This window comes from Lissotriton vulgaris, chromosome 1_1 (genome assembly GCF_964263255.1).
Source record: "Lissotriton vulgaris chromosome 1_1, aLisVul1.2, whole genome shotgun sequence".
NCBI classification, from domain to species: domain Eukaryota; kingdom Metazoa; phylum Chordata; class Amphibia; order Caudata; family Salamandridae; genus Lissotriton; species Lissotriton vulgaris.
This window is the reverse complement of record NC_141685.1, coordinates 2,074,757,328-2,074,783,604: the sequence shown is the minus strand read 5'-3', so window position 1 is coordinate 2,074,783,604 and position 26,277 is coordinate 2,074,757,328.

Here is a 26,277-nt window from a genome sequence, read left to right as displayed (position 1 = left end):
AAACCCCCTAGTATCACATATAAACACATGAAGGGGTGGAGAGGACTAGACCCAACACAGATAGAAAGACAAGCAGTGGCACAGAAATAGGTTTTGAAAAACTGCCCTCACTCACACACAAATGTGTGCGACATGCTTCATCATCGGGTCTGCTTACAAAACGCCCCTGTGTAGCCACGCATGGGGCGAAGCATAGGGAGGGGGGAACAAAACACGTAAAACACAAAAAAACAAGGACCAACACAAATGTGACTAACAGTGATCATGAATAAAGTGTTACCCAAGACTGGGTATGGTGAGAGACAGAAGTGCAGTAGGTTAGCAGTGCTCTTTAAAACTGGCTCATGGACACCTGTCAAATCTTTATTCATAGGCTCCAGGGTCAGGATTAAAATAAGTGAAGGATGGAAAGTGTGGAGGAAATCAGGTTCCTAAAACACTCCTCCTTGAACTGCGGTAATCAACATGTTTCGACCGTAATAAGGTGCTCACAATTTAACAGGTCACTTTGGTCTTCATCAGGACATCTATCATCCCAGTCTTATCTCCCCTCTTACCTTAGTCTGGCAATACAGAGGATAACAACGTGGAGGGCAATTGCACCAACATGGAATACAATTACTATGGAGAAAGAAGAAAACAATTCTAGCAATATAGTGTAGTTTGTCATATTATTGGGATGCTGTTTCCCCTTTCATGCATTTTTAATTGTTCTTAAATCCCTTTGCTCCAACTGTTTAAAAATACGAACTACGTATTTTTAGCATTCCCAGAAACAATTTATTTTTATGTGAATGCCCCTTGGTCAAATTCTAACTTCTCATATTGAGTAAGGACATGTTTCAAAAGAATATATATATATATATATATATATATATATATATATATATATATATATATATATATATATATATATATATATATTCACTGAAAAAACCATAGGTTATAGACCATATATAGTTAGGGATTAGCATTTACAAAACCTTATTTTACTCACACAAAACCATTGAAATTCGCGCACCCGCAATCCACTGCTGATGATGTCACATATTACATCATTCATGACATGGTCAGTGACATCACTGATGAAATCTCAAATGACATCACTGATGACAACATCCAGTGACTGTGTGTTTCTGTAAAGTTTAAATATGTTTTACATATTGAAGAATGAGTAGATGTAGAAGTGTCTGGATGAAGGATTTAGTAGGTGCGTGACTGACTGTATGAGTGAGTGATTAAATGTGTCTCTCTGAGTGCATGGGTTAGTGACTAAACTGTCTTAATTTGTGCATCATTATGTCTGTTGTTCTGTAAATGGCTGCATGTGTTGATCAGTAGCTATATGAGTAACTATATGGGTTATTGATTGATTGTCGAAGTATTTGTATGGGAGACTGAGTGTGTGTGTGGCTGGCTGGGAGATGTGTGACTCTGTGCAGATCAATGTGTTCTTGTATCAATGATTGTATAAGAGAGTAAGTATGTGTTAGTATATGTTTGAAAATGTAAGGTACTCTATGTTTAACTGTATTGATTAGAAAATGGAAGTGTGATTGATTCTTTACAGGACTGACTAGGTGTGTGAGTAACTCCATGGATGAGTGGCAGAGTGTGAGTGTCTGTATAGGTGTATGAGTGCATATGATAGTGTTGTAAAGATGAGTGATTGTATGTATGAATGATTGTATGGGTGAATGAGTGAATCTGTGTGTAGACATAGGAATCAGTGAGTGCGTATGTAGTAACTAGTATTGGTGTGTCAATGGTTTAAAAAATTATATTCTGTATTTTACACTGGATGTAACAGAGGTTATATTAAAGTGTGAGGAGATGCATTGTATTGTCACATGAATGATATCATCAGTGAGGTCATCAGTGATGTCATTTGAGATGTCATCAGTGATGTCATTTGAGATGTCATCAGTGATGTCATTTGAGATGTCATCAGTGATGTCATCAGTGATGTCATTTGAGATGTCATCAGTGATGTCATCAGTGATGTCATTTAGGATGTCATCAGTGATGTCACTGACCATGTCATGAATGATGTAATATGTGACATCATCAGCAGTGGATTGCGGGTGCGCGATATATAGTTAGTGCAACAAACTATATATGGAATTTCAATGGTTTTGTGTGAGTAAAATAAGGTTTTGTAAATGCTAATCCCTAACTATATATGGCCTATAACCTATGGTTTTTTCAGTGAATTTTCAAGGTTTTGTAAATGCTAATCCCTAACTATATATGGTCTATAACCTATGGTTTTTTCAGTGAATTTCAATGGTTTTTTAATAGCAAATATCAAAAACTGTAAAATGTATCCTTATTCTAATTCAAAAATATATTTTATATTTTATTTTTTAAGCAGAGGACCCAGATGCATTTACAGTTTATCACTAACAATGTTCCAGGCTAATGTATTTTCACGGGAAATTAACAACTGTCCTGCAAGTAAAATATTCCTATTTCGTGGAAAAGGGCGTTTCTTCGTCCCATGAGGGAGCCGTTGAGCAAAAGAGGCTCGGCCTGCTGTCTTAGCCGCTGATAGGCCTGAATATCGGATTCTTATCGATCACTTTATGTTGCAGGAGTGGAAAACACAACAGCCCTTGACCATTTATCTTTACAGCATTCCTGCGTATTATACCTTTTAACCGTCATGTAATCGGGCTGCTTTATATCACTTGCCTTTTACTGATTCGAAAACAGTGGCTATTATTCAAAACTTTACCAATCTAGGTACTACTACCATGTTTTGTTTTAAAAACCTTTATTGTGAAAATGTCAGTATACAAATACGGGCCTATAACCACGTGGGCCGGCCACGGAGCAAACTGGAATCATATATGATGAGGGGACATTTACACTGTAGAAGAACGTAACGGGCGGGCCATTAGGTTGCAAGAACTAAGGTGTCTAACAGTTGCGGAATCGGTAGACGTAAATTTTATAATTAAAGTACGACAGGGCCAGTTACAATAAAATACAGTTAAACATAGAGTACCTTACATTTTCAAACATATACTAACACATACTTACTCTCTTATACAATCATTGATACAAGAACACATTGATCTGCACAGAGTCACACATCTCCCAGCCAGCCACACACACGCTCAGTCTCCCATACAAATACTTCGACAATCAATCAATAACCCATATAGTTACTCATATAGCTACTGATCAACACATGCAGCAATTTACAGAACAACAGACATAATGATGCACAAATTAAGACAGTTTAGTCATTAACCCATGCACTCAGAGAGACACATTTAATCACTCACTCATACAGTCAGTCACGCACCTACTAAATCCTTCATCCAGACACTTCTACATCTACTCATTATTCAATATGTAAAACATATTTAAACTTTACAGAAACACACAGTCACTGGATGTTGTCATCAGTGATGTCATCAGTGATGTCATTTGAGATGTCATCAGTGATGTCATCAGTGATGTCACTGACCATGTCATGAATGATGTAATATGTGACATCATCAGCAGTGGATTGCGGGTGCGCGATATATAGTTAGTGCAACTAGCTATATATGGAATTTCAATGGTTTTGTGTGAGTAAAATAAGGTTTTGTAAATGCTAATCCCTAACTATATATGGTCTATAACCTATGGTTTTTTCAGTGAATTTTCAAGGTTTTGTAAATGCTAATCCCTAACTATATATGGTCTATAACCTATGGTTTTTTCAGTGAATTTCAATGGTTTTTTGATAGCAAATATCAAAAACTGTAAAATGTATCCTTATTCTAATTCAAAAATATATTTTATATTTTATTTTTTAAGCAAAGGACCCAGATGCATTTACAGTTTATCACTAACAATGTTCCAGGCTAATGTATTTTCACGGGAAATTAACAACTGTCCTGCAAGTAAAATATTCCTATTTCGTGAAAAAGGGCGTTTCTTCGTCCCATGAGGGAGCCGTTGAGCAAAAGAGGCTCGGCCTGCTGTCTTAGTCGCTGATAGGCCTGAATATCGGATTCTTATCGATCACTCTATGCTGCAGGAGTGGAAAACACCTACCGAGAGACAAGATGGCTGCTGCCCCGGACTGTTTAGAATGTTGACAGACACCGGAGAGCCAATCAGCTTCGCTTCGCGAAGTTCCGTTACGCGTCAAGTACGCGAACCGGAGTGCTGTCACAGATATATATATTTTTTTTAATGTTAATTTATCAAAATCCACTGGAGCACATATATTGAGACCGAGCAAAGGCACATCGGGCTAACAGTCCCTACAATTTTGCCAAGTTTCGTGCAAATCCATTCAGCCGTTCGAGCTAAAAGTGAGGCAAACCGCCCTATAGAAATTAACATGGGAAAAACGCGTTTTGGGACCCCCCTTTTTTCTCGGCCCCCCCTTGACGAACACCCCCCAAATTTTCAGGGGCTGCTCAAAAACAAAATGTGCCATTTTCCTGAAAATGTCAGCCAATTCCGTCCACAAACGCCAAAGTTATTAGACATAGAATTTTCAAAAATCCCATAGAGAAAAAATCCTAACTATATATACCTACTAGTGACTGCCAGTATATATATATATATATATATATATATATATATATATATATATATATATATATATATATATTTACAAGTAAAGAATGCTGCCATATTCCACAAGTTTCACATCACACAACACAAGATAGAGCATCACCACCGTGATGAGCATTCAACCCTCACATTACAATGCATGCTTGACTCATCGAGTTCATTGTTTGATTATGCTCGAAATGGCGTCAGGCGGGGGGAGCTCCAAAGAACACAACCTGTGTTCAAAAAACGACATATGCTCATTCCTGTGGGCCTGGAGGCCAATAGGATTGAATGTCAATTACTGAATCGGTAATTACCGATTCGGTAAATACCAAAAAATTCAAGGGTGGCAGGGTGTCACTTTGACACCCTGTTGCACCCCTGATTAGTGCTTGTCTGCCATGTGGCACACATACATGCCTTAAGGGCATGTATGTGTGCCACATGGTACAGGGGTAAATGCACATATTTGCATTTACATAGGAATTTGTTATTTACTACCAACTAATAGTTGGTGGTAAATAACGAATCCTTAAAGCCCTGTAGCACTGTTTACATTTCTACCTACATTTCAAAATACAGATTTGGTAATTTTACCGAATCTGTAAAATTACTGATTCTGTAAAATTACAGATTTGGTCAAATTACCAAATCTGTAATTTTACATGCCCTACATCTCAGTATCCAAATACCGGTCGGTAACGGCCAAAAATTGGTGTTTTCGGCCATTACCGACCGGTATTTGGATACCTTCATCTGACCCTCAGACTGTTATAGTAAAATGCAGTACTAAAAATGTAGAATATGTCTATTCACCTTACCCATTTCAAACTAGTAAATGTGTTTTAGTAAAATGCAAGGTATACTGTTGTTTGTCCCGAAAACCAATCCAGTACTCACCTTTTAACATAATTAGAAATTAGTCTTTGCATATATAAGTCAAAAATACTCACAGCAACAGGTATAGAACGCCGCTTCAACAGAAAGTATTGTATATGATGAGGACATATTTACATAGAGAAGAAAAGCTACACAAAGTAACTTATCCTGTCCTTCTAAACATAAAAGATATAGATGCACCAACAGTAGGTAACAGGTCTCTACCGACCCTATTTTATGCTGATGACTGTGTTTTAATGTCTAGAACTGGGGTGATATTACAAAGACTTTTAACTGGTTTCAATGATTTCATGAGTGACCAAGGCCTAAAACCCAATGCTACAAAATCACATGTAATGGCAATAGGTAAATCTCTGACAAAAACAAAAACTTTTTAAATAAATAATGAAATATTGTCTCCGATTCCAATTTTTTTAAACTTTTTAATGAAATAAAATCATGGACACATCTACTGGATGCAAGCATTGGTAGCTTTAATAAAAACATAGAGGCCATCTTCAGATACACAAAGAAATTAGGCTCCCGTCCAATTAAAGCCACAATAGACATCTACAAAGCACAGACATGTGCCGTCGCTCTGTATGGAGTACGAGTCTGGGGCTTCAATAATACTCTGGGGCTTCAGAGAGCAGAAAATATGATGTTAAAAATCACATTGACATTATCTCAAAGTACTGCTGTCATTATGTGCCACAACGAATCAGGTATAACACCGCTGACTTTTCATACACAACTAGCTCCCCTGAAGATCTGGCATAACATATGGACCAAGGAGGAACCAGTCCTGAATCGCAATATAATTTTGATTTCTTGAAATTAGATTTTGTAAAAAAGATTACCTGGCTATCCTATATTCAAGAACAATTAGGGAAACTGGGTATGGAGAATTGTTTCAGCACCCCGGGTGACATTTCTGCAATCCCAAAATACAATCTGAATAGAGATTTTCTTCTTCATTTGAAGCATGTAAAAGACAGTAAAAAGATGGCAAAAAAAGAAATGTAGAGCACTCATTATTAGTCAGCTCCCAAAAAATTGAACCGAATCTCTCCATTTGAATCAGGCTAAAATGTTTTATTTGATCAGATTCAGGATGGGTATTGCTCATCTCCTGGTGTCGTACCCATGTGAAGCATACTGAGATACTAAACAAGAATTGTGCCCATGTGATTCTTTTTCTGCACAGAGCACTTTACATTTTATGTTCCATTTTATACATCTAAGAAATAAAACTCTGTGTCACTTTTTAAATATATTTTGAAAGATGGTGGGTCCCCAGGGACACTCAATATGTATATTAACATTTTCATATATCTTTAAAAGATACAAACCATCTTTGCACAGATATGTACTCCATCTATCTCTTTGTTCTTCAGGTGTGTGGAACCACAACACATTTCCCGTTTTTTAAAGTTACTTAAACTTACCTTAAAAATAATAAATAATAAAATATATATATATTATAAAATTAGCATCTGTGAAAGACAAGAAAAAATACAGCTACAATATATATTTAACAACACAGAATTAGTTCTAAAGCATTTCATTTGCATTTTTTGCTGTTCTCAGAATATATTGAATGTCACTAGAAACAGTGAGTTCAATAGTACTCATCACATAACAGCGGGCAAAAAAAAAGAAAATAAATAAGATTATCTTAAAAAACCCATTCAACATTCCCAATAACAATCTAAAAAATAGAAATAACACATATGTTAAATGTTTTTTTCTAAGAGCAATTTCTTATGTAAATATGAGACATCTCAAACAATCATAAAATAACAAAACATTATTATTAATTTTCATCCACTGTAAATAATGTTTAGAAATATATGCTACTAAAATATACAACAAAAAGTCCTTAATTGTTTTACATGGCCAAATAGTATGTGTCAAATTCATAGTTTGGACGTTGTTCAATAGTAATCCTGAGCATCCGCATTTCAGCCTTCTGATCGGAAACCACCGACATCATTTGCGGCGTCCCCGAGTCCTCATCCCTTAGCCCAACGCTATTAAATATCTACATGGCCACTCTCACACAAGTGGCCCGCCATCACAACTTCAACATCATCTCCTACGCCAACGACACCCAGGTCATCCTCTCCCTCACCAAGGAGCCACATACCACCAAAACCAACCACCACGAGGGAATGAAAGCCGTTGCCGATAAGGAGCAGCTCTCTAAACCTAAACTCGTAGAAGACGGAGGTACTCATCTTTGGAACCACCCCCTCAGGCCTAGTACGACTTCTGGTGGCTGACTACACTGGGAACAATACCAACACCCACCGACCATGCACACAACCTAGGATTCATCTTCAACTCCTCCCTCTCAATGTCCAAGCAAGTCAACGCCGTCTCCTCCTCCTGCTACAACACACTCCGCATGCTCCGCAGGATTTACAAGTGGACCGAAAGAAGAAGAACAGTGACACAGGCCCTCGTCAGCAGCAGACTGGACTATAGCAACATACTCTATGCACAAATCCCAGCCAAACACCTACAATGACTACAACAAATCCAAAACGCCTCCGCCCAACTGATCGTCAATATCCCAGCTGCAGTGGCATAACCCCCAACCCCCCACCTGAGAAACCTACATTAGCTCCACATCGACAAAATGATCACCTTCCAGCTCCTTAGCCACGCTCACAAAGCACTCCACAACACCGGACTAGGCTATTTTAACAGCAGTAATCCTGAAAGGCCAAATTTTGTTCTTAAAACTTTGCCTTCAAAATTATTAGGTAAGAATTTGGTAATTCTTTAGGCAAACATTGTTTAAAAACCAATTGACTATCATTACAATGAATCCAACGTTTAGGACATAATAAATAAGCAGTGTAATGTCCAGATGTGGTAGAAGGACCATCATGAAAAATAATTGCTACAACTACAAAAGTTCTTCCTGATATTGATACTGGAGTAGTAACAAAATTCCTAATTAAAGTTTACAATTTTCTTCCATCAGCTGTACAACGTTGCATCATTAAAATTACATAGTCTCCAAATTTTTCTATACATAATCTTGATGACATTTCTGATTTGCATTGCCTACACTCCATGTTTTGACTTGCTCCTCTAACTAGGTTGTTATAAGACACTGATTCACAGTCTGGTAAAGGCTGGTATAGTCAAATAAATAAATCTCTGAGTGTTTATATTAGTCCTACATGTAAACAAACAATTTTCACAGTCATGTTGCCATTTATAAGAAAGGCCAAAAAGATTTTCAATATCTATACTAAGCATGGGCGGAAAATCCGTTTCGCTCGCGGATTTTGCGGATTTTCGGGAAATTCGCAATCCGCGAGATTCGCGAATCTCCCGCAAAATCCGCAAATCCGCGAGCAGCGGATTTTGCTCGCACTGCTCGCACTGTTCGCGTGAGTTCGCGGCTTCCCAGTACAACTTCGCGCCCCGCGAATAAGTGCTAAATTGCAGAAATACGATCTTAGCAAAACTGAAACTACTTACCAGGTTCAAAAGTTCAGGCTCATCATTAGTAGCCATTTCCTGTAGTGCTTCCTGAGGGGCCCCTCCAGAGTTCAGTTGCCAGTTGCAACTATTATGTGACCCTGCTCTGAACCTCAGAATAGTTACACATATGCCACAAAGGTCCTGAATTACAGCTAAGGGAGACAAGCAGGAGCCAGGCTGGAAGTTAAAATCCATTAATCAGCCCCTAATTCATTATTGTCAGTTGGGGCAGGGCAGGTGTTGTAACTAATTTTGCAACAATGAAAGCACTTAGCAAGTGCAAAAGATCACTAATCAGGGCGCACTAAGGAAGCAGGTGCCAGCTAAAAAAATATTCTGTGACACATTAATCAGCCCCAAATTAATTCAGGTCACTTGAGGCAGGGAAGGTGTGCTTTGCTTTGCCGAAAATAATGTACACTGGACAACCAGAGGGTGTGGTGATGAAACAGAGGGTGGCATGGGTGGGCCAGAGGGTGGCATGAGTAGTCAGAGAGTGGCAGTGGTGACAGAGAGTGGCAGTGATGAAGAAGAGTGTCCCAAACAGGCTGGACACGTAGAAACAACAAGTTCGCAAAACTTGCGACCCGACAGGTAAGTTCGCAAATTGCGAAATTGTAAAAACCCTCGCGAACTGGCAGAAACGCGGGCGAACACAAAAAAAAAAAATCCGCAAATTCGCGGGAATTCGCGGATTGCGAGTTCGCAAATCCGCAAAATTCGCGAACGCGAGATTCGCAAAATTCGCCCATGCTTAATCGGGGAGGCCATTGGCCTCCCCGTTGAGGTGCCAAGGGCCACCTCCCCCGAGCGCTCCCATCCGTAATGGGTGACGCCCCCTCATAGGGATCTTCCAATTACTGCTCACCGATCATGACCTTACCGCCCGACAATAAATACGACAAATCTACCTAAATTACTAAATTACAAAACAATTATAACTTATTATAAGCATGATTACTGATCAAACACTAGTGCAAAATACTTTATTTGCAAAACATACTGAAAGTGACCATCTTTATTGCATATTCAAAAATATCACGACAATCATCACAGCCTGCAAGAAATAGGTTACCACATCAAACTTTATTCAACAACTAGCTGTCCTCAGGGGCTGGTGGGTGGGTCAAAATTGGCTCTTCGTTCCGTCTCGAGCTCACGTGCAGCGGGGAGGTGCAGCTTCAGAGCACAGGAACAAGAGGATGCTTTCTTGGCTTGTTGCTCCTTTTATCCGTCTTCAGGGCGGGCGTAAACCCGCCCCCGCCTGCCTCCGAGGGCGTGGCCGGTCGCGTCAGTGTCTAGGACAACCCACTCCAGGGCGGGAAAAGGCGCGCCCCGGCTACGCCGCTTCGGGCATACCAGCCGAGACTCGCCTCCCGCCCAAGATGGCTTCCCGGGGGGATCGAGGTACTCCACCATACGTTCGGGGGGACCGAATGGTCGCCCCTTTCCATATGGCTGAGATACCCGCCACCCCCTCTCAACACAATCCCCAAAGGATGGGAAACCGGAAACGGTTCTGAACTTTTGGAAGGCGGGAGGGAGTGACCCTCCCGGCCGTATTTATTAAAATATGAAACAAAATCAAAACATTAAAATAACAGTTTCATATTATGTACAATTTCATTTCCACATTACGATGTTTGGCTAACCTTAACAGATCTCTAATACAAAGGTTCTCCTAGCCGAACTAACATCCTACAAAAACATTTGACTTGAAATTGTACATCCTAACGTTAAGGGCCAACGGCAAGGTCGTAACCGGTGTCAGATCCCTAAACCCGAAATACCACCCTCACTTGTGAGGGGACCAACCGCACAGAGGCGTACCTCAAGTGCATCTACCAATTTCCCTTGGACTTGACGGGGGCCCCAATGAACTCGACGCCATTTAACGGTCGTCCGAGGACTCGTGTGAGGTGTCTAAAAGGTAGCGTAAACCCCCTCCCGAACCCCACACAACTTACCCATCTGCCGTCGCAGATGTCCTGGCCCCGGGAAATTCCCCAGGAGGGCCCGTAGCCCCTCCTATCCAGGAAGGGGCCTGGACCACCTTTCCTTTCCTTCCGGCGGCCTATCCTTAGACGGGACCGCCTCCCCGTTGAGGGGCCAATGGCCACCTCCCCCGAGCGCTCCCATCCGTAATGGGTGACGCCCCCTCATAGGGATCTTCCAATTACTGCTCACCGATCATGACCTTACCGCCACAGGCCGGACAGTTGACCGGCTATCCGGACCCCCCACAACCACTCCTGCCTAAAGGTCATGTTATAAACTCTTTAACCAAGCTATTAGGTCTCCTATGAGTAACTCATTCCCCACCCGGGACAAATGAACACCATCCCCCAAATACATACTGTCCCCTTTGATACAACCATGCGAAACAGAATGCAGTGTACTTGAACGAAACAATCTACTCACTTTGTTATTTATTTTCCTTACTGAATGATTCAGAGCAGAAACCGAAATAGCCCCCCGCCACACTTTTCGTGGGATCATATGAGACCATGCAATTGTGCACCCTGGAACTCTTCTTGCCAACCAACTTACTGTGGAAAGCATTGCCTCAAGAAGAAGTCGTCTACCAGTGGCCACCAAATCGTTGCCCCCGAGATGGACTATGATTATAGACGGCGGTGACCTTGTCCGCCCTAACAAACCCTCGAAAAATGATTGAAACTGGTCAATACAGAGCCCGCCCTTTCCGTAGAAGGACACCCTGTACCCGTATTCCCCAGCCACGTGAATCATGTCACCTGCTTTGAATACGTCCGCGGCACGCCTCTCGTATGAGTGGCCCACGACCCACACCTCCTTTTTCACAGCCGGTGATGTCTGACCGCTGGTCCCCAGGTGTCGGGTCGACTGCACAGTCCGCCCCGCCTCGTAGGCTTGCGCAACTGAAAAACCAAGCAAAAACAAGAAGCGTGAGTACATCATTACAGCTTCACAACATGTGCAACCGCACATACCTTTTATAACAGTTCGAGGACCAACGCCCCACACGTTTTTTACCTCTTCTATGCTCAGACCCCTGGCTGTAGCCTCTGTAGCAGCCCCTATCCGAAAGGAATGGGTCCCAAACTCGCCGGGGTTCAAGCCCGCGGCCGAAATCGACATCGCAAGCACCCGCTGGAACTGAAACCTCGTCAGTGGGGTGGTATCAGCGTGTCTCAACAAGGTCCCCCCCCATGATGCCACCCTCAGCGCTAAATATTCCTCCACGCAGACAACAGGGCACATGGGAGACCCGGGAATCCTCTGTATGATTATGCAGTCCCCAACCGCACCCTGATCGGTTTTGGACCTGACAAACGAGACAGATATCGTCTCCCCTTTGACCTGAATGTGCTCTCGGCACAGTCCCCCCATCGTATCCTGCTTGTTCTTCGCCACTAGTTCGCTTACCCGCATAGCCCCATGGAATGCTAGCGCAAAAGCGGCCCGGAATAACACTGTTTCATACTGGGATGAACACGTTGCAGGGAGTACGGATAATAACAGGGCCAACCTATCCAGACCTATCGGGTGCCTCTCATCTGCTCTGCGACCCTCAAGGCGTTGCCACCCACGTAGCGCTTTTTGCACCACGAAAGACGCTGTCGGGTCCTGGATCCCATGAGCCCTTGCCATAAAGGAAATGGCGGCCCGATGCCTCTGGGCCGTAGCTACTGATTTGCCTGCCTGATGTAAAGACAGCAGAAATTTTACTACAAACTCTTCCTGGCCCCAAAGCTCCCCCCTAGCAGCCCCCAAAAAGGCCCAATAGGAATGGAACGCCCCTTCATATGCCTTCCTCGTCCTGGGTGCTAAACTCTCTCCCACGAGGTTTTGTAGTTCGGGGCACCGAGAGACCAGAGAGCTTCGGGAAAGGGTGCCGCCACCGGGTCCGCTGTGGGCAGAAAACCCCAGAAGGCCTGCATACGGAAACGAGAAAGCGCATCAGCCGCTTGGTTCATTACCCCCGGCACATGTCTTGCTTTAAATAGCACATTCAATTGCATACACAATAACACAATTTCTTTGAGCAGTCTCAGAATCCATTTGCATCGTGCTGCCTGACTATTGATACACTCCACCACGATCATGTTATCAGACCAGAACACCACAGAGTGATGCCGGAACCCCTCAGGCCAAGTTTTCAGGGCCACCAGAATAGGGAAAAGTTCGAGAAAAGCAATGTTACTTGTCAGCCCGTCCTCGTGCCACCATGACGGCCATTTTTGAGCTGACCATTGTGTGCCAAATATGGCACCAAAACCAATACTCCCTGCCGAATCTGTCCACAGCCCCAGCTCCTCGGAGGACACCGCCGGTTTGTTCCAGACAATTCGACCATTGAAATCCGCCGGAAATGCCAACCAAATGCGCATGTCCTGGCGAACCTCTGCCGAGAGCCTCGTGCGGTGATGACCCTCCTTCAGGCCGACCATGGCTTGAGCAATCGAGCGGGAAAAGGGGCGGGCCATCGGCATTACTCTCAGGGCAAAATTCAACTGGCCCACCATTTGTTGCAATTGATGCAGTTTTACCTTAGTCTCATTAATACACGTTTCGAGGGATGCCCTGAATTTTAACACTTTTCCTCTCGGTAATCGAAAACAACCTTCCTCCGAGTCGAGCTCGATCCCCAGAAACTCGAGGCAAGTCGAGGGACCCACAGTCTTACCTGGCGCCAATGGCACACCAAAATGGTTCATTAAGACACAAAATTCATTTAAGGCCTGTCCACATTCTGGAACCCCGGCTGCCCCCAGGAACAGAAAGTCATCGAGATAATGCATAACATGTTGAAAACCCGTCTTTTTTGTGAAGACCCATTGCAGAAAACAACTGAACTTTTCAAAATAGGCACAAGATATAGAGCATCCCATTGGCATACATCTATCCATGTAATAGCGACCCTGAAACATGAAACCAAGGAGACGCTGATCGTCTGGGTGTACCGGGAGCAACCGGAACGCTGACTCGATGTCTGATTTAGCCATCAGCGCCCCGGGCCCTAGGCGATTCAACATGGCGACGGCCTCATCGAAAGATGCGTACCGCACCGAACACACTTCCGGGTCTATCGCATCATTCACGGAAAGACCACGTGGGGCTGACAAGTTATGTATCAGCCGAAACTCACCCGGGTCCTTCTTGGGGACCACCCCTAAAGGGGAACAAACAAAGTTAGCAACCGGTGGCAAATCAAATGGGCCGGCGACACGACCTCGAGTCACCTCTTTCCCAATCTTCACCTGTACCACCGCCGTATGCTGCAAGACCGACAGTTGATTCTTACAGTTTGCTACACCCTGAATATCCCCCACTGGGATGCGGAAACCGTATGAAAACCCGTTCCGCAACACCACAGCGGAAGCATGATCCGGGTATTCGTTGAGCCAAGGAATCATTGCCATGGTATCAATCGGGGTAGGTAAAGGCGCCCCTCGGACTATATCAGACCTGTTTGGCGCCTCCCTTACCACCGTTATCACCCGTTTTGGCTCTGCACATGGACTCAGGATGGGATGGCTGCCCACACCCCCCACACTCATGTCTGAATTTGCATGACCCCTGGGGCCTCGTACATTTCCCTCTGTTGAAATTCCAACAAATCCCCCTTTTACCTGTGTTGCCACTCGGCTTCGAGTGGTACTCGTTACCTGCACCCGTCCGAAAGGGCGTCCCGGAGTATTGGCAGGAAGATTCACCCCCGCTACTCCCTAACAATGGTACTTTCAACATTCCTGTGCTCTCCATCTTTTGCCATGACACTGAGTCGTAACAATACCAAGTCAAAATTGGGTCGTGTTCTTTAGCTTTTCTGAAAAGGTTGTCATAGCAAAACCACTGATTGCCCCCATACGCTACGGAATACTCCATGATACGTGATTGATAAATAGGCAACTCGGTCAGCAACTCGGGCCTGCGCTCGCCCATAATGGAGGTAAAAATGCCCCACGCTCTGCCCCAAGTACCAATGTTTTCGTCAACCTTAAAGGCGGCCATTTTTGCGCGCCAAACACTCGGATGCATGAGCTCCTTTTGGCTCTTAACATGCTCCATCTCGTAATGATCGGTAAGCAAGGAAAAAATGTTCACATACTTATTTGCCCAAATCTTTTCCTTAATTTCCATTGGAACATGCTGAGCCACGTTTTCCCTCCGCGAAGGTACAGACCCCTCCCCCGCGATCGGCAGTGGCCGCTTACCTGAACCAGACGCATTTTCCGCCGCCGGAACCGGCGGGGTAACAGGAGACGATGCCTTCGCAGCCTCCCTAGATTCCCGCAGCTGCCTCATCACTGCCCTGGCGTCGTCAGCCGTGGTGCCCTCGTTATCTTTTCCCAACCACGCTGCCAATTGTGCCGCTAACTCGGGCGGCATATCTTCCCCGCTCACGGGGGTGACCACCACGGGGATCGGATTCCCCTCTTTCGGCACCGGGGTTGGCTCCTCAAGTGGGCTATCGGGGACCGGGGTTTCCCCCCCGAGTGCCCCTCTTCTGGACCTCTTGCCTCTCCCACCCGGGACTGCTCCCGGCAAAGGCCGTTTCGGTCCTCCATCCCCGTCCTTAGCTGCCATCTGCTTCTTCAAATCGGCTACCTCCTTCATGAGCATGCGGAGCATCTGATCGGTGCTGACCCGCTTTCCGACTTTCTTGGGCATTCTCAGACGGAATCTCTGTAAGACAAAAAGAAAGATTACAATGCTCAAAATTGGCTCTTCGTTCCGTCTCGAGCTCACGTGCAGCGGGGAGGTGCAGCTTCAGAGCACAGGAACAAGAGGATGCTTTCTTGGCTTGTTGCTCCTTTTATCCGTCTTCAGGGCGGGCGTAAACCCGCCCCCGCCTGCCTCCGAGGGCGTGGCCGGTCGCGTCAGTGTCTAGGACAACCCACTCCAGGGCGGGAAAAGGCGCGCCCCGGCTACGCCGCTTCGGGCATACCAGCCGAGACTCGCCTCCCGCCCAAGATGGCTTCCCGGGGGGATCGAGGTACTCCACCATACGTTCGGGGGGACCGAATGGTCGCCCCTTTCCAGAAACACGGGCGAACACAAAAAAAATAAAAATCCGCAAATTCGCGGGAATTCGCGGATTTTGCGGATTGCGAGTTCGCAAATCCGCAAACGCGAGATTCGCAAAATTCGCCCATGCTTAATCTATACCTTCATCTTCCAATACTATACAATCTTCCAATAGAACAAGCATATACATTAGAAATTCCTGACAATCTTGCTGAATATTCTGTGTAAATTGAGTACATCCAGAACATGTGTCCAATACATATCGAATATCAGAAACACTTTGTATTTTAGTTTTATCACTACTACGTTTCTTATAAACAGAATAAAACAACAAACAAAATCTTTTTTCCCGATTTTCAAAAAATTGCTGTTGCAAACTTTCAAGAAAAAAATAACATTAACAACTACATTAGCATAGCAATTGACACCAGAACAATTTTCAAACTGATAACCAACAACCTCTTCTATAGTGTCCTTTTTCTTTTTGCTTCAAATCACAGCTTCATCTTGTCTTTTTTTCTTTCTCTACAATTTCTCTACAGATATTCTTATATCTTCTTTTTTGACCTACCACACGCTTTTCAAATACAGGATATTGACCTAAATTGGGAGCATATTCTCTTCTTAACCTATTATACTCTTTCACACAATTTGCATCTGCACTAATCTTTGTCTCATCAAAATCAATCAAGTACAATCCAGATAAAGTTCTGACTCAAGAAAAAACAACATATGCCATACCCTCTGTAAACACGGTACTTCCAATAGTCACCAAAGCACTATCTACACTTATACTTTGCGATTTATGAATGGTCACCGCAAATGCCAAAGAAACAGAAAACTGTAATAATAATAATCTTTATTTGGATATAAAAAAGATATCCTTAAAAGCGCTCCTCAGTAATTTCCACAAATCAACACGTTAATAAATGAAATAAGGAGCACATTTTAACAACAATTGATCAATGAGAGTCGTCCGGATCGTGTTGTTCAATTTCTGTTGCCTATAAAAGATTAAAAAAAACATTGTATGCCAAGCGACAAAAACGCTTAACATTAGGATAAAAGGGGTTTGATGTGCAGACAGTTTACGACATTCAACTTGTAAAAAACTGTCCATATTCTAGAAATTACTACTAGTTATTATAAAATGCAGTCAAATTAAAATGGAACACTAGTCAGTGACAACAATTATGATAAAATGCCACCGGTTATAAACAATTTTAAAACTTACAGCAAAATACGTTTTAAATTTAGACAGTTAGATAGGGGAGGGAGGGGTTTGCTGGTCCTTCCGGCGTTAGCGTTAAGATACGGTATGCGTGCCCTATGTAGGTTGTGAAGGCTGTGTTTAAAACTATGTTTTCTGGGCTCAAACATGTAATAATTGCCTGTCTGCAGGTCCGAGCACCCAGCCTATTTCACTCTACTTTAAGTTTGCGTCTGCGTTGGGACATGAAGGCGGGGTATAAGCAGACCACGTGCTCCAATGTTTCAGCTGTCTTACCGCACCCTCTGCACGTTAAGTCTTCCGTGGTACACGGCCAAGGGGGCAGATCTTTTAAGAATCGCCAGTCCCCCATTCTAATGGCCAAAAAACGGTGTTTTAAATACAGTGAATAAGTGCAAGAGAGATAGATAGCAGGAAACTTTTCTGCGGACATACACATCTTTTACAAGCAAAAATCGAGCTGAACAATGACTAAATTGTTGTACTTCTTCAATTTGATTTTCAAAAATTCAACACCATATAATAATAATAATAATAATAATAATAATAATAATAATAATAATAATAATAAAATCATTTGTAGAGCGCCTGGTTACACTATATCAGTGTGTCCCCGCACTATGGATGCAGTCCACCAGGGGGGCAGAACTTCAAAAAATCGGCAACATAAGGAGGTGGGAAAACACCGCTCCAGAGGTTAATCCTTCGGGAAGAGGTGCGTTTTGAGTTTAAACGGAACCTTGCTTCCGACGGCTCCATTCGGAGTTCAATGGGGAGTTCATTCCATTGTTTGCAGGCTAAGTATCTAAAAGAGCGACCTCCCATTCGCGCTTAGAGTATGCGGGGAACCTGGAACTGCATGCTTCCAAGTGATCTCAAGTTGGGTTTAGGGCAGTGAATGGTCAATAGCTTTTAGAGATAGATAGGGCCTTTACCTTGTGCAATGCGGTGGGTGATGCACATAGTTTTAAACAAAATGCCTTCCCGTATGGGAAGCTAGTGAAGAGTCGCCACGGCCTGCTTCCCTGATGTCCTTCTAGGCAGGTTCAGGACAAGTCGGCCGCCGTATTTTGGACACATTGGAGTTGATGTATCCCTTTCTTGTTCAGACCAATGAGCAAGGAATTCCCATAGTGTAGATGGGGGGTGACTAGGGCATGTATCAGCATTTTCCTTGTTTTGATGGGAAGCAGATCAAGAACTTTCCGTATGGTTTTCAGGGTACCATAACATTTGCCTGACAGCCTGCCAATGTGCTGTCCAAAAGTGTGATTAGTGTCCAGAAGGACACCTAAGTTCTTCACCAACCCTGAAGGGGTAGGTGTAGGCCCAAGCTCAGAAGGCCACCAAACCAATGACCAGATAGGAGGTGCCCTCCAGATCACCAATAACTCGGTCTTATTCACATTAAGGCAAAGGCAATTATTATTCATCCAACCGACTAAAGCCGTGAGACAGGTGGAGAAGTTGGCTTCCGCCTCAGCCTGGCTTTGAGATAAGATAATCACCAATTGGGTATTATCGGCGTATGAAACAATATCCACCCCGTATGATTCCACATTCCGTGCAAGGGGCTCCATGTTCAGATTGAATAACGTAGGGCTAAAACTCGTGCCTTGTGGAATCCCTTGCCTTAGCCATCGAGGGGTAGATTTGAATGGTGGGCAGTGCACTTGGAACCTTCTATTCCTTAAGAATGAACATAGCCACTTATGAGCCGTTCCCACCACTCCGATGTCAGTAAGGCGAGTCAACAGCGTGGTGTGCGAAACGGTATCAAAAGCTGCACTTAGATCTAATAATACCAAGGTCGCTGCCTGTCCCTCATCCACCTTTTGCCGGATAATCTCCGTAGAAAAGAGGAGGGCTGTTTCTGTTGAATGCCTGGCCCTAAAGCCAGATTGTGACGAGTGGAGTAGATTACCTTCTTCCATAAACTTGATGAGCTGGATATTGGCTATTTTTTCCACTACCTTCATGCAAAATGGAAGGAGCGAGATGGGTCGGAGATTCTCTAGCTGAGATATGCCAAGGTTTTCTTTATTTTTTAAAGGGATAACCTGAGCCCTTTTTCAGTCATCAGGCACATGGCTTTCCTGAAAGGAAAGTGAGGCCATATGACCAATATGGTCAATCAGAACTTCTAAGTGGTTCCTAAAACTTTTGGGTGGGGCAGTATCATTGGGGGATCCTAAATGAATCCTGCACGCAATGCCCAGCATTTCCCATCTAGAAGGGACTTCGAAGCAGTTCAATTATTTGTCCTCTGTATGCTTCATGCAACCCTCAGGGTCAAATGCGCCTTACCCGCCCCATCCGGGAAGGAAGCATATATCTTCTCCACCTTTTTCACGAAGTGGTCTGCAATAGACTCACAGACCTCTTCGGAAAAGGTGTCTTGGACCGCTATCCTGGTGGGAATCGTAAGCTCCTTAAATATAGCGAATAATTCCTTGGAGGAACTCTCAGCTGACTTAATTCTCTCATTAAGGAATTCTTTTTTCGCTATCAGTTTGTGATAGTTCCTCAGACTGTCCCTATATTGCTGCTTATGGGTTATGCCATAATCTTTACGCCAGTTACGTTCCAAGTTTTTGCAGGCTGCTTTGGCTGCCCTTAGCTCCTTATTAAACCATGGGGTAGTTTTGGTGTGTCTTACAGGGGCCTTAATCGTCCATGGTGCCACTTTGTCTAGTGCCTTAGCCATCCATTCTTCATATACTCTCCAAGCCTCGCTAAGGGTATCACTTAACGGGGGGGGGACTTGAGCTTCAAGGCCAACTCAAAAGATGCATTGGAATTTTTTTTCCAGTTTCTACGTTTGGGGAATAACGGTTTCCTCTCTGTAAGTTCTATAGATCTATATAACACAGAGAACGGTACTAGGCAGTGATCGGACCAGGGGACCCTAATGGGGGGCTGTACTTCCACTCCTTCCCAGTTAGCAAAAATAGGGTCCAAAAGATGGCCCAATTGATGAGTGGGAGTCAGTGATTAAAGATCAAGCAACAAAGACTTCATAGAGGTCATAACACCTTGAGCCCCTTTACAGCTTGCATCCTCAAAATGAATGTTAAGGTCACCCAGAATTAGGAGCCTGCTATAGTGTAATACAGGTAGAGTTACCACCTCCACCAGGCTATCTATAAATTGAGTAGCCATCCCGGGGGGCCGATAAATCAAATAGCCATTAATAGTGTTATTCGTGGATACTTTGATAGAGAAGAATCCTGTCTCACTATTGGTGATGTTTACTAAATTTAAAGCACAAGCTAGCTCCTGTTTATGGACCAGTGCAATTGCCCCCCTCGCTGCCCCCCCCTGTAAATTCTCAACAGGCCGTATGCTAAAGGAAGGGCTTCCAGGATCTCAGGGGCAGATGACTCGTAAATCCATGTCTCCGTTAAAAATAGCACATCCGGCTGGCAATCCATTAAAAGGTCATGGATTTCCAGTTTGTGCTTATTTAGGGAGTGACAGTTCAACAGGAGCATACTGATTGTTTCTACCTCCTTCACGTTACCTCACGATGCTAAGGGATCATAGTAGCAATCCTTACAATGATGAGGCAGTGTTTCCACATGCATCTTATGCCTGCATTCTTCTTTGACAATAGGGCACCAGTTAAGCAGCTGTTCTCGTGTATACAGCCGTCTGCTTAATCCTCCGGTGTTCATTTGGGCAGGAGTTCTGGCCCCTGGCCGCGACCGGCCGTGGACGGGCGCAGACGGGCTTGCCTTTGGCGCGCCTTCGGCGCACAGGCAGCGTGCCCTGTGCGCGCGTCTGCTGCGCGGCTGCTGTCCTTCCCTCATTAAATCAGGGGCAGGACAGTGCGACTAGAGCGCTACCCTGTTTCCTGTCATGCCTCGAAGTGCTGGGCTGCCTCACCCTCCGCAAGCAAACGCCCACAATGGATGCGGCGGAATGGGGCGGGCCACAAGAAGCAAAAGTGAGGTAAAGCCCAGTACGCTACTTTTTTTTTAAGACAGGATATGTTAAAAATTAATATATTAAAAACAAATTTGCTGAGCAAGTGAGCGAGCCACCGGGAGCCTCACTTGTCAATGTAGAGAAATGCAGCCGTCACCAAATTGATGCGTCTGTCACTGCCATAGACAGACCCGCATCCTTAGCTCGCCCGCTGTCCCTCCCTCTTAAAACAGGGGCAGGACAGCGGGTCTAGAGCGCTATATTGTTTCCTGCCGTGCCCGGAAGTGCTGGGCTGCCTCACCCTCTGCAAACAAATGCCCACACTGGACGCGGCTGAACGGGGCGGGCCACAAGAATCAACAGTGAGGTAAAGCACAGTACGCTATTTTTTATTTAAGACAGGATATGGTAAAAAAGAATATATTAAAAACGAATTTGCAGAGCAAGTGAACGAGTCACCGGAAGCCTCACTTGTCAATGTAGAGAAATGCAGCCGTCACCAAATGGATGCGTCTGTCGCTGCCACAGACAGACCCGCATCTCTATTTACGTAATTAACAAAATCAACAACTTTACCGATTGCTCCATTTACTAAACCTTTTTCCACATCCAAATTACGTCATAAAATCCCAAAACGACATTTGGTATAGAATTTGTCCTTAGATTTGTACTTTTGACATCAGCATTTCCCACAACGATGGCTTTGGGATCATAAGATTTGTTGTCTTAAATCCTTTTCTTCTCTGCTTTTGAGTATATCTCATGTAGCATATTCTTCAATAAAAGACAACACAGTATCATCTGAATACGTTCCGAATTTGGGTGCATCTTTGATCCATATTAGAATATATATTTGAGGAGCACCTCTTGCTTGATACTCCTTTCTCCAAAAGAAATCCACAACTTCTCCAAGAGCAGGATTTTTTTTAATGGTGATAAAAGACATCATAGCTTCAAATCTATGATTGAAATATCTGCATACATTAACTGGATCCACAGAGTACAATTCTCCAGGTGTCTTGCATTCAATATTTACTATATTTAGATTTGCCTCTCGAAGAAATTGAAGTAAATCACCCAAGCATATTCAGCACAGCTTAGAGTAAGGAACCATGTAGGAGTTCCTAAGTTCCTTAGCATACATTTAAGTTCTCCATGAGGATGGTACCAGTACTCATTAGTACCACGTTGACATGCCATGAGATGAATCAGCTGAGATTCCAAAACATTATCTTTCTGCTGTACTTTATCCATAAATTCCTTTGCTGAAACATTTTGCAAATGTACACCTGTTTTCAATATATGGTTGACTGCATAAGAAAGTCCAGACAAGTCACTCTCAAAGAAAAGATGAAACAAATACGGAATACATTGTCGAAATCTTGGTTCTTCTGCATACAATCTTGATGTCTGGTATTCAGATGTAGGAATCTGCACAGGTCGTTCATCATATCGTCCTCCTTTTCCGGTTGGAAACAACTGAGGGAAACAAAGAGCTTCCAAGCTTTCTTCCCATACACTAATGGGAATTCCCTTTGCTTCTTTCATTTGAAAAAAATCAATAGTATTCCCCATCACTTCTTTGGAATGAAGTGGATGAACACTGTAATGTTTGTAGATTTCTTCAGTTCTGGACACATCCACTTTTTCAATTTGTCCAGTTGACGAGTCACCATCTTCTTCTACAGTTATTTCTTCTTCTCCCACATACACATCTTTATAGTACTGATCATTTTTTAACAGATACAACGTTGCCCTTTTCACTTTCCTAACATCCACTAATTCTTGCCATATTTTCTTACTCTTAGTAGGAACGCCATTAACCAGAATAACTAGAGGTTCATCTTCTACATTTTCTACACCAATTGTTTCAATATTTTTCTTTAAATCTAGAGGCAAATATACAACTCTTCCCTTTAATCCTCTCTGTGAATCTAAAGGAGGCAATTTCCTTATCTTAGGCTCCATACGAACAATAGCCTGAAATGGATGCACACATTGAATAAGAATAGACTCATATGTATTTAAATCCATCAGTTCAGAAGGAATATTTACCAACTCAAGATTATTATGCACAGCTCTAGCAGGCATGTTGTTCTTGCCTAATTTGGTATAACAATATTTAGAAATACGTTGATCAGAACCCAAATCAAAACAATTCTCTAATAACAAATAAGTTGCAAATTCTTTCCACTCATCATTATTTTCTTTATCACTTTTTAAATACAGATCAACAGTCCTGGTCTGATTTTTATAATGAGTTTGTCGACAACAAATACATTAACAATTTGGCCTTTCACCTGAAATCAACTTAAAATTTGTAATTTCTTGCTCAAACTTTTATGTACTACAATGTTGTACATTCTCTTCCACATTTCCTACTATTAAAGTATCAGTTTCTGCACTGTCTTCCTCAGGACTACAGTAACTAACCTCAATTTCTTCACAAACGTTCAGTACATCTGATACAGATCCATGCAAAAGAGCACAGTTCAACTTTTTTAACATTAGTGCTGGATTTTTTGCATAATACAATGTTCTGACTAATTTCCTCAATTGAGTATGGTGTCCTGAAATGGTGAAAAACACTTCGACATACTCTTTTAGAAAGACAAGCAAGAGAAAGACCTTGTAAACCAATATTTTCACTCACTCAGCAAGAGTCAAGTCCTTGCAACATCTTAATCTTTTGTTTAATACTTTTCTTAGTACACTTAAGTAAGAAATCGCATAAAAAATCAATAGATTCCTGTCGTACACTACAAATACGACTGCAATTCCAAGTGAACACTGGAGCTTTAGGATGTCTCTCTAAAACTTCATCAGCTAACACCTCTTCTACATTTCTGGAAACAATTTTCTCTTTCTAAATAGGTCAACCATTTCTAACCTCATAAGCTCGACCACTGGTGTCAACTGCATGCAACAAATCATTACTTTGAAAATAACTCTCTTCATTAAAAAAGGCTCAGAACTTGAACTATGCTTCCATTCACTGAAAAAAACATCACACAAATTACTTCTGTTAATTACTCTTCTCCACTTACTTTTGGCCTTCATTAAATGGATTGGCTTATCTAGTGATCAAATTCTATTGATTACTAAAATAAACAACTTCTTTTTCAATTGAAAAGCCTTGTCAACAACATTTTCAGTATATTTATTTTTCTTATAAAATGCTGATTTTCATTACGTTTCTTCATTTCCCTTTATGAAATTTTAAACAACTCTATTATAAAACATTCTTTTTCTTTTTTCCTGAAATTGATTCTTTCTCCTTGTTTTTCTTTTTTGTTGCAGATACTGTGTTTTTACTTTTCACATTGTCCACACTATTCCTATTGTTTAATAACTTCTTCAAAAAGTCCTTAGCTGTCTTACCAGGAGTTTTTTTTCTTTTTGTTCACACATTGTTGTTTAGCTAAATCTTGTGGATGACTTTTTAGGAAAAAAGAATCTTTGTTATAATGTTTTCTCTTGTGACTTTTTGATGGCATGATGAATTTATTTTAGTGTTGATGAAAAGAATGTGTTAAAAAAAATATATAATATTATAAAAAAATCTATAAAAATATAACATTCTAGTACTAAACTAAGAATAAAAAACAAGTATTTAATAATAACAAAAATGTATACATATTGCAAAAGAGTTTGAAAAACTACATCTGCAAGAAGACTATCTGAATGAATTCATCAGATGCTGAATTCTGGAGCACTGAATGCATTACTACATGGTACTGAATACAACACAAGAACAATATAAGGGGAGACACAAACTGTTTGCTGCAACATCATAAATCCTACCTAGGGAATTGGATTTGTTAAAAACAAGTGTACATTTATAAAGTCAGTTAGGCACTATCCTTGTAAAACGGTAATTGTTAAGTCAGTACCCAAATACTCATGCAGCAAAGTAGGCCTTAGAGTATGGACTGCTTCATACCCCTACTCAGTATGCATGCAGTCTTGTATCTACCTCCACACTTGTCTTTCACACCTTTAGTTTACCAGTTTCTATCCTTACACTTACACCAACCACTCTATCACTGCTATTCCATTGTTGTAGTGACCCATTCAACATAATGTACTAATCCATTCACTGTGCTATAGATAAAGGACTTACAAATGCCCTAAGACCTACTTTACTACATGAGTATACTTGGGTACTGACTGAATAATCACAGTCCAGTAAGGAGAGTGCCAGACTGAATTTATAAGTGCTTGACTGCTAAATGTGTCACTACAGTACTGCAAGAACCGTCACAGAGCCTTTCATAGAAGTATAAGGATAGAGAATGGAAAATTGAAGATATGAAATACAAGTGTGCAGGTGGTTAGAAGAATGCATATAGACTAGATGATGTTTTCAAGCAGTTCATGTCCTAAGGCCTACCTTGCTACATCAGTATTTGAGTACTGACTAAATATTTACAGTTCTGTAAGGAGATTGTCTCACTAAATTTATATGTGCTTCAGTATTAGTGCAGTAAATGAATTACCACTCACTGCTAAATGGGTCACTACAATACTGCAAGAACACTCACAGAGTGTTTGGTAGAAGTATAAGGATACAGAGTGAAGAATTGAAGATGTGAAACACAAGTGTGCAGGTGGTGTAACGACCGGATTTTCGGACCAGATATGACCAGCTCACCAAGACACCACCAATCCAGCCAAAATGTAACCATCTCCCTCCCCAGAGCCTACTTACCACAGTACCTAGGTACCTTCCTGGGGATGGGGAATTAGCAATATACAAGCTCATATTATCAAAAACACCACTAAATCTATAGGATTACTAGGAATACTCACTGATTACTAAGGAATTCCATGTTACATCCTATGATCTCACCTTATAGTCTCACGGCAATCTGACCCAGACTATGCTACCCTCCTCCTCATAGTGAAGGGGGCAGTTCTGATCACTTACCATTACACACTGACTACACTCAGTGTTCACACAAGCCACAATCCTGTGGGTATACACACCGTATCCTCCCGGTGCTCTCTCTCTCTCTCTCTCTCAAGCCACAATCCTATGGGTATACACACTGTATGCTCCCGGTGCTCTCTCTCTCAAGCCACAATCCTGTGGGTATACACACCGTATCCTCCCGGTGCTCTCTCTCTCTCTCAAGCCACAATCCAATGGG